Below are 13,581 nucleotides of genomic sequence, written 5' to 3'. Positions count from 1 at the left end.
GAAGGAAGGAAGGAAGGAAGGAAGGAAGGAAGGAAGGAAGGAAGGAAAACACAGGCATTAAAAGTATCTTGGAGCTAACCAAGGCTCTCCTGGAGACTTTGGGACTAGGAATAATTTGACGCCTTTCTTTTTGCCCAGGTCATCATTATTACTCTTCCTCTTCATTTATTTTTCCCTACCTCATTTTAATATGTCATGGATTCAAATTTTCACTATACTGGATTCTATTCATAGGATCATAAGACTACATAAAGATGGGACTTTAGAGACCATTTAGTTGAACCTTTTCATTTAAAGAGGAGAAAATGAATCTTTTAGGAGGTTAAGTAACTCGTCTAAGGTTAGTAGAATGTTTATTCAAACCCAGGGCCTCTGGCTTGCAACCTGTTGTGCATATTCCACTACTACACACTTTATTTTGCCTGCATTTTGGGGGTGTTTTAGAGTCACTTTCTTTTCCACTACTACATTCTGAGTCCCTTCAGTTGTTTTCTTAGGGTTCTTTTGTTTTGAGGTTGTTTGTTGTTGTTGGATATTTTTTTGGCTATGTCTCCACAGCAACTAATACAGTAGATGGTTAGCAATAGGTAAATACAATTAAATATAGTTGATTTGAGTAGGAATCCCAAAATATCACTAGATAATTCTGAATCCAAAGTCCACATGGTTCATTCAAGAAACACACTGGAAAGCCTATACCAAGTCAGGGGCTAGAGTACATTCAACACATCCTCTTCTCAGTGATACTCTGATGATTTCTCTTGAATTCCAAGATGAGAGATGTGCTGGAGACAGCTTGGAGGGCTCTGAAAAAAATTATTGAATTTCCATCGGGAAACATTTACATCTTAGAAATTTAAACACAAACTTAGAAATTTAAACAAAAAAAAATCAGGCCTTATTTTATTGTTTTGTATTGATGGCTTAGACTTAAGAGAATAATGAAGAAAATATTGATAATGCAGATTAAACTTAAAAGTGTGTCCTGAGATGTGTTGTTAAACATTTACTAGTACACCCCTGCCTAAGACCCTAGGACAGTGCTTATCTCCATGCTTATTTCTATTTGTTTGTCTTGAGATGAGATTGGTGATTTCGTTGTTATAAACTACAGTTCTCTCTGAGGAAAGGAAGGGAAGAGGATTTATATTCTTGGAGAGGATTCATCATCAGAGACACTCTGAGCTTTATCCCCTGAGTATGTGTATTATGGAGTCCCTGTGCTGAAAGACCATGCTGTCTCTGCTAACTCAACAGGTCAGCATGTTCAGGAGTTTGTTGTACAGAACCCTACCAATTTAGATCTTCACCCACTTGACAATTTAGTCTTAGAGAGTTGGGGGGTTGGGGAAGAAATAAAAGTTTAAGTGACTTGCCCATGTTCACACAGCCATCACGTGTCAGAGACAAGTCTTGGACCTGGGTCTTCCTTTTAATCTATCACCATTTTATGACTCTTTATGATCATATTGGACAGTAAGTGGATAGAAGTTAAAGAAAGGTAGATTTTAGCTTCTTAAAATTTGAGTTAAGCAAAGGTAAAAAGGGCTTCTTTAGGAGGTAGTGACTTCTAGAAGTTTTCAAACACCTTCCTGGTATAAAGATATCTGACATTTGGCTAACACTGTACAGACATTCTATGATTTGAGCCTAGCAATAAGCCTGTGTGAGGTAGCTGCTAGAGGTATCATTATCTTTTTTTTTTTTTTAAGCAGTTGGGGTTAAGTAACTTGCTCAAGGTTACACGGCCAGGTGTTTCTGGGTGGGTGCTAAGTGTCTGAGCCCGGGATTCGATCTCCAGGTCTTCTCAACACTGGAGCCGGTGCTCTTACTCGCTGTGCTACCTGGCTGCCCTGAGGTATCATTCTCTTATCCCCATTTTGCAGATGCAGAATCTGAGGCTCAGTCAGTTCAGCCTACTTTTCCATGCTCATGTAGCAAGCAAGTGTCTTCAAAGGCAGGATCTGAACCCAGGCCTTTCTGAATCCACAACCACTATTCCTGCCATGGTGCTCTATTATGCTGCCTCCTCTGCTACTGTACCTCGTAGAGGGGTCCTCATTCAGGCAGAGGTTGGACTAGTTCCCCTCCAGCTCTGAGATTCTGAGAGTCTGTGATTATGTGATTCTGCTACCGAGAGCAGATTTGGAATTCGAGTTGACTGAATGACTGAAGCATTTTCTGATGCTGCATCTTAGAGAGGATTTACAATCAGAGGCACTCTGAGTTTCATGGCCTGAGTGTGTTGTGGAATCTCTTGTGCTCAAAGATCTTACTGTCTCTGCTAACAGGTCAGCATGTTCAGGGGCTCATTGTACAGCAGCAGGAAGGAGGAACAGGAAAAGCCAGAAGGACGTCTACACAAGAACACTGATTAGGCACACAGTTTTCAATATGTACCTAGTGTCTTGTTCTTCCCCACAATGCTAATTTACTGGGTTACAGCTTGGCCTATCACTGGAAGATGTGACAGTCTTTTATAAAAGCGAGGTAATCATTCCAGTTTCCAGTGTGAATAATGTCTTACATTTACATAGTGATTGTCAACAGCCCTGGTAGCAAGGGAAGGCAGGTTTATTATCTACCTTTTTCATACAAAGATACAGGATCAGTGAGATTAAGTCGGACTCAAAGCCAGAGAATTAGTAAATAGAAGAGTCTGGACATGTACCTTTATATAATATAAGACCCCTGAGAGAAAGGACTATTATATCTATTTTCTGTCCCTGTATTCTTAGTATCTAGCACAAGATGGGTGCTTAAGAAATGCTTATTGGATTGATTGAATTTAACCCAATTTAATTATATTTTCATCATACCACCATTATACCATAGCTAGGTAGTTCAGCTACCTAAAGTGCTAGCCCTAAAGTCATGAGGACCTAGTTCAAATGGGAAGCCAGTTCAAATCTGGCTGCAGACACTTACTAGTTCTGTGACCCCGGACAAATCATTTAACCCTGTTTGCCTCAGTTTCCTCCTCTGTACAATAAGCTAGAGAAGGAAATGGCAAACAACTTCAGGATCTTTGCCAATAAAGCCCCAAATGGGGTCACAAAGAGTTGGACCAACCTGAAAGGACTCAACAACAACATACCCCTGGAGGATCATAGGACTCGGAGGAGGGGTCTCAATAGATTATCCCTTACACCCCATCCCCTGCCATCTTACAGATAAGAAACCAAAGCCATGAGAAGTGAAATGACTTGGAGCGGCTAGGTGGCACAGTGAATAGAGCACCAGCCCTGGAGTCAGAAGGACCTGAGTTCAAATCCAGCCTCAGACACTTAACATAAAAACTATCTGTGTGACCTTGGGCAAGTCACTTAACCCCAACTGCCCTCCAAAAAGCAAAAAATAAAAAGAAGTAAAATGACTTGCCCAAGGTAACAGCTGGTAAATCAGAGAGGTGACTCAAGCCTAGATCTTCTAACACCTAATCCAGTGCTCTTTTTTTTTATTATACCATATTGCAATACTGAGTCAGGTTCATCCCTCATTTTCAAAAAGGGCCATTTTCAAAATGTCCTGACTTGCACATGAATTATATCTAAGTGAGGCAGAGTTGAACAAAGTTATCAGCCTGGCTCTCTCTTCCAGAGTCATCGAAGTAAGTAAAATCCTTAAAAAAAACCATTTTTCCCTGTTCCGTGTTTCCCCTCTTCTCTCTTAAACAAATAGGACATGAAGGAGAGAAATATATCCAATGAGATTTGAACTGAATGTCTTTCTCTGTAAGTTAGTGAGTCCAAGGCAGATCCCAGATCAATATTTGAATATGGCATGATTCCACAAAGGTGACTGAAGAAACTGCTCAGTGAAACAGCATCTCTCAGCACAGACACCCTTAGTAGAGGCTATCTATCCTCTGGTTTTCGACAGTAGTCACTATTTGCAGAGCCTGGCTCTGCTTCCAACTCTGCCTCTGCCGTGTAGTTGGCCCAGGGTCTCTAATCAAAAGAAATAGCCCCTCTCTGATTACAGCTTTCAAGGTGGATCCTTCTGCCGCTGTCATTTCCCAGTTGTCCTCACAGTGGGGTCTCATCAACTAAAGTTGTGGTTCAATGTGTCTGAAGAGTTTTCTCTGCTGGGTTCCACCTCATAGCTACCCCACTTCAACTCAGGATATGCCACTTGCTTGAGAATCCTACTGTCAACAGCTCAGATTTGTTGTAGCTGACAACAGGGAAATGCCTTGGGGTTCCAGAACACCAGCTCCCATTAAGAGATAAACAAACCCAAATGTACTTAGCTAAAGTCACATCTCCCATGCAATTAAAGAAGGCAGAACTGCCTGCTATGGTGGAGGGGTAGAGGTGAGGGCATACAGTAGAGAAAGCAGCAGCCCCTACTGGAAGCAGTTAACCTAAGGTCTACCAGCAGCAAGGATTCCTCATGCTGGTGAGCTGAGGAGTAACCTGAAAAAGATTACTAAAGAATAGCAAACCCTAGAAATTTCTTAGCCAAGGCACTTCTATGGGATCTTGTACTTCTGGGATTTTCCCTCTTACCTTGTCTGGGAATTACTCTACTGGTCTGTGGTGTGTTTATATACTATATATATATATAGGTGATCCTATTCAGGATTCCGTCTATTTTGCATACTGATACAATGTAGGTTTCACCGTTGCATAACAAGAGACAAGTATCCTCCACATCTCCCTCTGGGTCTTTATCTTATCTAGAAGTTTGACTCATTCCTACCTCTAACTCAACCCCCCCACTAACCCTCACACATGCTGCACACTTTCCTCTCCTTCCTCTCAGGTTCCTTCATTTAGCCACCTTCATTCAGATCATACTTTGAAGTATAGTTTAATTAGATTAGAACATGCAGAAGCATTAATTAATTACATATAACATAGATGGTACATTCCATTCACTCTGAATTCAGCTTCTCCCAAGACAGCAATGCCTCTCAGGCTGGAGGTCCTTTCCCCTCCCCTCCTCCATTTACAAGCTACAGAATGAGATCATGCTGGGGGTGCGGGGAAGAGAAAAGAACCCAGAAGGACGAAGTGAAAATGGGAGCTGGATACAAGGCAGAAAATTCCAGTCTGCCAATAGTGAAAAGGATCATGGAAACTTTCAGTGATTTTCATGGTCACTGCTATATCGGCAAATAAGACAGGGGAATGCCAGCTCCAGGGTCCCAGGATATCTTCTCTGATGGATGTGGAACACTTTTGTATGATCTGTCACTGAAATGCCCAGCAGTGAAGTGGGGCATTGCTCAAATGCCCCAAAAGCAACCCCCCCCCCCAGATTTGACTATTGCAAATCTATCATTGACAGTGAGGTCATAGATGCTAGCCACGATTTCTCTCGGGTCCTGTCTTTTCCCATTTTCCAATGTCCTGACCAATTTTGCACCTACCAATACTTTGTGTCTTCATTGCCAACCCTCCCCCCCCCCTTGCTATGCATTGTGGAGGCCAAAGGACCAGACATCCTTAAGATGAAGGAGTCTTGGCAAGAGGCTAATGCCTTTACAATTCCATACAAGAAAATGGTGATTTACCATAACGGGAGCCCTCAATTCAATAAATTTTCATGTTCAGTTGCACTTTTAGGGAAAAGTAAATTCTGTCTGGAGGCTAAGGGCAGGAAGAAGAATTCAGTCTCACTGCTTTTGGGTATGGATCCAGGTGAGACCTTCCTATTATCATTTCCCCACTTTGGGACCAGTTGATATAGTGAGGGGAATTACCTCAGCATTCCTCTGAAGTACCCAGTGGTGACAGATTGTAAGAAGGAAACTAGTATAAAATGCAGAGAAATTTCATTGTTGAGTGTTGCAGAATGACACAGCAAACAATCTCCCAAGATTTGCTAGTGGTATTCTTTTTGGGGAGAGAGAGAGGGAGGTATGAGGTACTGGTGATCTCATCAAGCAAGAGTAATCCAGTGAGAGGTGGGGAAAGAAGGGTGATGTTCAGGAGGGTTTAATCTAAATTTGTTTGGGCATTTTATGAGTGTAGAAAACTCCCAATTCTCCCCACCAAAGCAGAGCAGCAACTATCTGTAACTTATAGCCTTAGAAAATAGCCTGGGGAAGCATATCTAGGGGGCAGAGTCAAGACAGGGCCTCCAGGTGGCTCCGGCTCCGACCACCTCCAATCCATGTAAAATAAGACTCTGAACAAACTTTGGAGCTACAGAACCCACAAAATGACAGAGAGAAGCTAACCTCCTGCTGAGGACAGCCTGGCAGGCCTGCAGGGAGCAGCCAGCACAGTGCTCTGGGAGCCGAGCCTAGCTCCTTTGAGGTTTTAGCTCCAGAGCGGGCCTGACCAACCACCAGCTGGAGGGACTTCAGATCACCAGCAGCTGTGGCGGTCCAGAATTATCAACACATAGATGCTAAGGACAAAGTGAGAGGTCAGTGCAGTGTGGACTTTGGGACCCAGAAGTTGGGAGTACATTGGCCTCTTCCCCCTTGGCAAGAAGCCCGCTGAGGAGCCCCAGTTGTGCAGCCACCCCCATGTGGCAGCTTCAGCTCCTGGCCTGTAGAGTGTAGGGGGACCAAAGCAACCAGTCTGAGGGGTAATTGCTCTTGCTTTAACCTGCTTGGATCTAGATTACAGTCTAGGGTGGAGGTCCTGGGGTGTGTGACCAGATTGCCAGAGAATGTGGAGGATTCAGAGAGGGCACCCAACTAATACCTCCAGCAGCTGAGAAAACCCCAGCGTCAAGAACGAAGCTCCCCTGTCTGGTGGAAGAGTCATACTGTGTCAAAAAGCCCAAAAGTCAAGTAATTGAGTGGCAAAATGAGCAGGCAAAGGAAGCAAAGTAAACATAGTACCCCAACTTTACACTCCTATTTTGGGGACAAAAAGGATGAAAGCATGGAACAGGAGGAAGACAGTGAAGTCAGAACTCCTGCACCAAAAGCTTCAAAGGAAAATATGAGCTGGTTACAAGGCCATAGAGGACCTTAAGAAGCAGAGAAGAGAAGTGGAGGAAAAATTGGGAAGAGAAATGAGAACGATGCAAGAAAATTATGAAATGAGTGTCAACATCCTGAATGAGGAAAATAAACACCTTAAAAAAATAGACTAACTCAAATGGCAAAAGAGGCTCAAAAAGGCAATGAGGAGAAGAAGGCCTTAAAAAGTCGAATTTGCCAGATGGAAAAAGAATCTCAAAAGCTCACTGAGGAGAATCACTCCTTCAGAATTAGATTGGAGTAAATGGAAGCTAATGACTTTATGAGAAATCAAGATGCTGTTAAACAGATCCAAACAAATGAAAGAATAGAAGGCAATGTGAAATGTCTCATGGGAAAAACCACTGACCTGGAAAATAGATCCAGGAGAGATAATTCAAAAATTATTGGACTACCTGAAAGCCACGATCAAAGAAAGAACCTAGAAATCATCCTCCAAGAATTCTCAAGGAAAACTGCTCTGATATTTTAAAACCAGAGGGCAAAATAGAGGTTGAAAGAATCTACTGATCACCTCCTGAAAAAGATCCCAAAAAGAAAACTCCTAGGAATATTATAGCCAGGTTCCAAAATTCCCAGATCAAGGAGAGAATATTTACAAGCAGCCAGGAAAAAACAATTTGAATATTGTGGAAACACAAATCAGGATGATTCAGGATCTGACAACTTCTACACTGAAGAATCAAAGGGCTTGGAATATGATATTCTGGAGGGTAAAGGAGTTGGGATTAAAACCAAGAATCACCTGCCCAACAAAACTGAGTATCATGTTTAAGGGGAAAATATAGATATTCAGTGGAATAGAGGACTTTCAAGCATTCTTGCTGAAAAAACCAGAGTTGAATAGAAAATTTGACATTCAGATACAAGAAGCAAGAGAAGCATGAGAAGGTAAACAGGGAAAGAAACCATAAGGAACTTATCAGAGTTGAACTATTAACATTCCTACATGGAAAAATGATAATTGTAACTGATGAAACTTTTCTCAGTATGAGAATAGTTGAAGGGAACAGAAATATCTATATATCTATATATCGGTATATATATAGCAACATATTATATATTGGAGGGTATACAGGCATATGAATACATATGTGAATGTATGTATATATGTTTACAGGTATACATAAATAGAGCACACAGGACCAATTTAATAGGAAGGGATGATACTTAAAAGGGGAAATTAAGAGGTGAGAGAGGAATATAATGAGAGGAGATGGGGAGAGAGAATGGGGTAAACTATCTCACATAGAAGAGGCAAGGGAAAATGGTTACAATGGAGGGGAAGAATAGGAAGGCAAAAGGGAATGGGTCAACCTTATTCTCATTGAATTTGGCTCGGAGAAGGAATGACATACACACTAAATAGGGTATCTCACCCTATAGGAGAGTAGGGGGGAAGGAGATGAGAGGAGGGATGATGGAAGGGAGGGCAGGCTGGAGGGGAGGGAAGTTGGAAGAACCCACTTTTGAAAAGGGACAGGATCAAAGCAGAGAATAGAATAAGTGGGAGGTGGGATAGGAGGGAGCGAAATATAGTCAGTCTTTTACAATATATCTACTATGTTATTGTTTTGCATTAGCCACACATGTACAACCTATACTGGATTGCTTATCTTCCCAGTAAGGGTGAGTGACAAGGGAGGAAGGGAATGAATCTGAAATTCAAAGTTTTAAAATCAAATGTAAAATATATATTATTATTTTTATATTATTATTATTATTAATACTATTTTACATGTAATTGGGAAATAAGATATACAGGCACTGGGGCATAGAGATCCACCATGCCCTACTGAAAAAGTCGAAGGGGGTATGGGAGAAGATGTGGGAGAGAACAGATTGGAGGAGGGAATATCCTGTGGGACTGCTATTTTTGGGGTGGTGGGTAGGGGAAAAACGGGGAGAAAATTTGTAACTCAAAATCTAGTGGAAATGAATTATGTAAATCAGTAGTTTATAAACATATGAAAAATGAAAAAAAAAAGAAAGTAGCCTGAGGGCAATCAGAGGTGAAATAGCTAACACAGGGTCACACAGCTGGTATGTATTTGGGACAAACACTTGAACCCAGAACTTTCTGACTCCAGGTTGAGGCTTTATCCAGTATGTTCACTCTGACTTTGCATCCTAATATGACTGGCCTATTAATTATGAACACAGATCTTGGGACCCTTCTGCTTTAGTTTTTATTTCGCTTCCATGGTACCTTGTTGTGGCTTAGCAGACACCTGATACATATTTACTTGAATTGGGATCCAGGAAGCTCATCTCTTTGGAGAGGCTCAAATCCCCCAGGCCCTTCACTTCGAATCCAGACTGGCTTGATCAGTAAGTATTGGTGTGTTTGCTGGCTGTCCCCACGCCTGGAACGCTCTCCCACTCCTCTCCACCTCCCAGCTCCCCTGGCTTCCTTCAGCTCTCATCCAAAGTCCCACTTTGTGCAAGAAGCCTTTCCTGGCCCCCTTCATGCTACCGCCTTCCCTCTGCTGATTAGCCCCATTTAGCGCACACAGCGCTTGTCTGCACGTGACTGTGTTGCCTATGAGCTCCTAAGAGCAGGAATGTGTTTTGCTTGTCTTTGTAACCGCAGCGCTTAGCACAGCCCGTGGCACATAGTAGGCTCAGCAACTTGACTACTTCTTCGTATGATGTCAAATACTTCAGTTGAGTTGATGAATCTATTATCCTTTCCCCCCAAAAAAGGAAAAAAGTTTAAATTAGAAGAGAAAGTGCTAGATTTTCCTCCTACTTGCATAGCAGCTGAAGATGTATTTTTTAAATTTCACCACCTCCTTCCCACACCCCACACCTACCCTCCTTCTAGAGCTAGGAAGAAAAAAAGCACTCAGAGATCTGAAATTTATACTCAGTCCTGATGGATTTAAGGCCCTGTCACTATCCTTGAGGAATGTGCCTCTAACTGGAATTCTTGATGACTTTTATTTTCCTTTGGCACAGTCTTCTGTGAACCTGCCAGCAAAGGGTGCGTGATTCAATAAAGAAGGGAGACAGTAGAAGGGGAGGTGACTGTCTTGTTTTTCTTTCTCCTCTCCTTCTGTTACTTAGACTTGGGTATCTGAGCTCTCAAGAGGAGTTGACATAGATGGTATATTCCATCTTAGTTTTTCTGGAAATTTAGTGGTTCTCAGGTTGCAGTCAGAAGCAAAGATACAGATAAAAGGATCCATCCCAAACTCTATTTGAGAAAATCTGAGGAGAACAGCAGACTATGCAAATGAAGAATTATTAGAAATCTAGATCATTATTGGATAACATTCTCTCTTTTCCTAGAGACTATTTCTTCATTGTCCCCTAAAATTAAAAGGCTTTTTTGGAAGAGGAGTTGTTTGGATGAGTCGAAGATGAGAGGCAGCATGGTGAGATGGAAGTACGCTGAGTTCTATAAGCCCACCAAACTAATCTGTTTTCTTTTCCCTGTATATGAAATTTGCTCTTATCTCCATGCCTTTAAACGGCTTGTCCTCCATTCTTGGAATGCTCTGCCTTGTTACCTCACAGACCCCCTTTTGTTATTGTTTACTCATTTCAGTCGTATCTGACTCTTCATGGCCCTATTTGGGGTCTTCTTGGCAAAAATACTGAAGTGGTTTGCCATTTCCTTCTGCAGCTCATTTTGCAGAGGAAATTGAGGCAAACAGGGTGAAGTGACTTGCCCAGGGTCACACAGCTAGTAAGTGTCTGAGGCTGGATTTGAACTTAGGAAAATGAGTCTTCTTGACTCCAGTCCCAGCGCTCTATCCACTGAGCAAGACTCCCTAGTTTCTATAAGTTCACAGCTTGGATAACACCTCCTACAAAAGGCCTTTCCTGATTCTCTCAGCTGTTTGTCCTCTCCCCTGCCCGTAAATTACTTTGTGTTTATTCTGTATATTTTGTATTTCCAGAAGCAGCATGGCATAGTAGATAGATAGGTCTTGCAGTCAGGACAACTTGGGTTCAAAGCCTTCCTCTGATATATATTGCCTGCGTGACCCTGGTCAAATCATTCACCTTTCTGTTGCTTTTCATTCTTTTTTCTCCAAGAGCACCAAATTTACTTACCCTTCTACTGCCCCAGGATACAGTCTGAAACTTTGGGTTGTAAAAGAGGTGCTTGTGTGCATTGGCAGAGGGATTCTGTTCCTGGGGAGCTCCCTAGACCAGCGCATAGATTTGTATCAAAAGAATTTTATTTAATATCTACTTTTCTGCATGCATATTGTTTCCCCCCCAGAAGAACTTAAGCACCTTGAGGACTAGGGTTATTCCATTTTCTCACTGCATGCCTAGTGCTCAGCACAGTGCCCATCTAGAATCACAGACTAAGAATCACAGCTAAGACGGACCTTAGACGTCATCACATCCAATCTCCTCATTCTGTAGTTGAGGAAACCAAGGACCATCACTGTGAACTGCCTTGTCCAAAGGTGAGTGGCAGAGCCAGGATTTGAACCCAGATTCTGAGTCAAAATCCTAAACTCTTCCCACAGTGCCAAGTTTCCTCCCTAGCAATCATCCAATAAATATTTGTTAACTGAATTGAAATGAATCCAGGAGATTTGAATTTAATTCCCACTTCCAACACTTCCTAGCTGTATGACCATAGTAAGTCATTTGCCCTCTCTGAGCTTCAATGTCCTCCTCTATCAAATGGGAAGAAAAAAAAAAGGATGTTTTGTTAAATTTGAAGTGCTATTTTGAGTGTGATATATTATTGTAAACGTTTGTGATTATAAAGGAGAATATTTGGTTGTGGGAAAGCAAAAAAAAACTGGGCAGGTCTTATCTTGTTATAAAAAAAGAAAACAGCAACAACAAAAAAACTCAAGTAGCAACCAGAGTGTTTGTTGGTAAAGGAAGCTCTGGTCTCCAAGCTGTCAATGCCTGCATTAGAAGTTAACAGCTCTTGGTTTTTCTTAGGTAGGCTATGGGCTGTTTATTTTTAGGAGTGTTGGGTTAGGGTGGAATGAATTGTTAAAAATGGTTCTAGGATATCTGGAAGGGAGAGTTAATAAATAAAAAATACACCATTGAATCTTCCCTCGAGTCTTTTTTTCCCAAGGACTCCAAAGCCTCAAAATTCTATCCTGACTCCATAAATACAGAGGAAAACAAATGAGAAGGCAAGAAAGAGGAGAAAAGAAAACAAGTGACAGAGAAATCAGAGTCACCTAGAACTTGACCAAGCCTCTTTGGATTATTCAGTCAGTAGGATTTCTCCTTGTCTCCCCCTTTGGCAGTCTGATGATCTGATCTTGGGGTTAATGTGAAAACATGTTATTGTGAGGACTCCAATACAGCTGTAAAAGACAAGGAAATGAGAAAATACTCTGTGGGTCAGGGTTTGTTTGTCTTGATAATGGTGGCTGTGTAAAATCTGGACAAGGGGTAATGAAAGAGGGGAACTATAATGGGTTAACAAAGCTGAAGTGAGTTTTTTGGCTTAAGTGATAGGATGTGATGATAATAGGAATGGAACTCTATATGAATATCTGGGGAGCGAGGGAGGGAAGGGAAGTTGCTAGGCAACTACCCTGGGGCAGAGAGGAAAAATCTAGTGGGAGGAGGCTGTTTTCAAAGGTAGTCTCTCTCTCTCTCTCTCTCTCTCTCTCTCTCTCTCTCTCTCTCTCTCTCTCTCTCTCTCTCTCTCTCTCTCTCTCTCTCTCTCTCTCTCTCCCTCCTGTGGGAGACCATCATACTCCCTTCCCCCAGGTCAGAATAAACGGATCTCAAGTGGCTGGTCACACTTATCTGCAGCTGATCTTGCATCTCAAGAAGCTTTTTGCAGTGATTAACCCTTCAGGAGGAGTCAAGAGCTCACGGCCTCAGTAGGGATCTGGCAATTCTGGCCAAAAAATGATAAAAGGTACTCTTTCCAATGATGCAGATAGCAACCCATTCACGCTTGCCTGTCCTCGGTGACTCTTGTCCATGTCCTCCCATCAGTTTTCCACAGAAGGTCCACCCAATGTGCTGGGGTATTCCCTAGTTTTCTCAGTACCTCGAGGATTCCAAAGGAAAACATGGGCTGTTGACCCTCACCCTTGTTAGGTGACTAACCCAGCTTTTCTTTGCCTGGCATACATTTCTTCTAGGTTTTTCCCAGCTGCCTTTGTGTGACTACTTATTTGTTTGAATCTGTATCTGTGCTTTAGTCCAGGTGAGGAACTCCTGCCCTCCAAATGGACCATCCCTTGACTCATTCTTAAAGAGGCTTATTCAATGAATTACCTCTTTCAAAGTGAGAACCTGAAAAGGCCTTAGCCTAAAAGGGCCAGGGTCTCCCATTGCATCCTGGGCCATCTCCAGTCATTCAGATGAATATTTGGTCACTGGACCCAGATGGCTCTGGAGGAGAAAGCAAGACTGGTGACCTCACACAGCCTTCCCTCACTCAAATCAAAGTCAACCACAAGTCATGTCGTCATTTCCCTGATGCCATGGTCCTCTTCGAAAATGAAGGACAAACACAACCCAAAGCAGATTCTCAGCTCATCCATAACTAATAGACAAATGTTGTCTGGGACACTTAAAAGATAACCTGAGCTCTGCCATTGCTAGTATAATTATCTGATTTATCAGCACCCTGGAATATCTCAGGGCTAGTCCTAATTCTTCCTATTGGTTAT

At 42.2% G+C, this 13,581-nt stretch overlaps 1 long non-coding RNA gene across 1 annotated transcript in view; it reads right to left on the bottom strand.

The window, feature by feature from the left end:
• Positions 1-9,149: 9,149 nt before the first annotated feature.
• LOC138174835 (uncharacterized) overlaps positions 9,150-13,581 on the bottom strand; it is a 5,574-nt gene continuing 1,142 nt past the window's right edge. The window contains exons 2-3 of the long non-coding RNA XR_011171827.1: positions 12,124-12,252; positions 9,150-9,638 (exon numbers count right to left, since the gene is read on the bottom strand). This is a non-coding gene — a long non-coding RNA (uncharacterized lncRNA). The remainder of the gene's footprint in view (positions 9,639-12,123; positions 12,253-13,581) is intronic.

The sequence above is a fragment of the Petaurus breviceps genome, unplaced genomic scaffold (assembly GCF_028583685.1).
Source record: "Petaurus breviceps papuanus isolate PSGF00001 unplaced genomic scaffold, PetGlider_PUasm1.0 76, whole genome shotgun sequence".
Lineage (NCBI taxonomy): Eukaryota > Metazoa > Chordata > Mammalia > Diprotodontia > Petauridae > Petaurus > Petaurus breviceps.
This window is presented reverse-complemented; position numbering and strand designations above follow the sequence as displayed.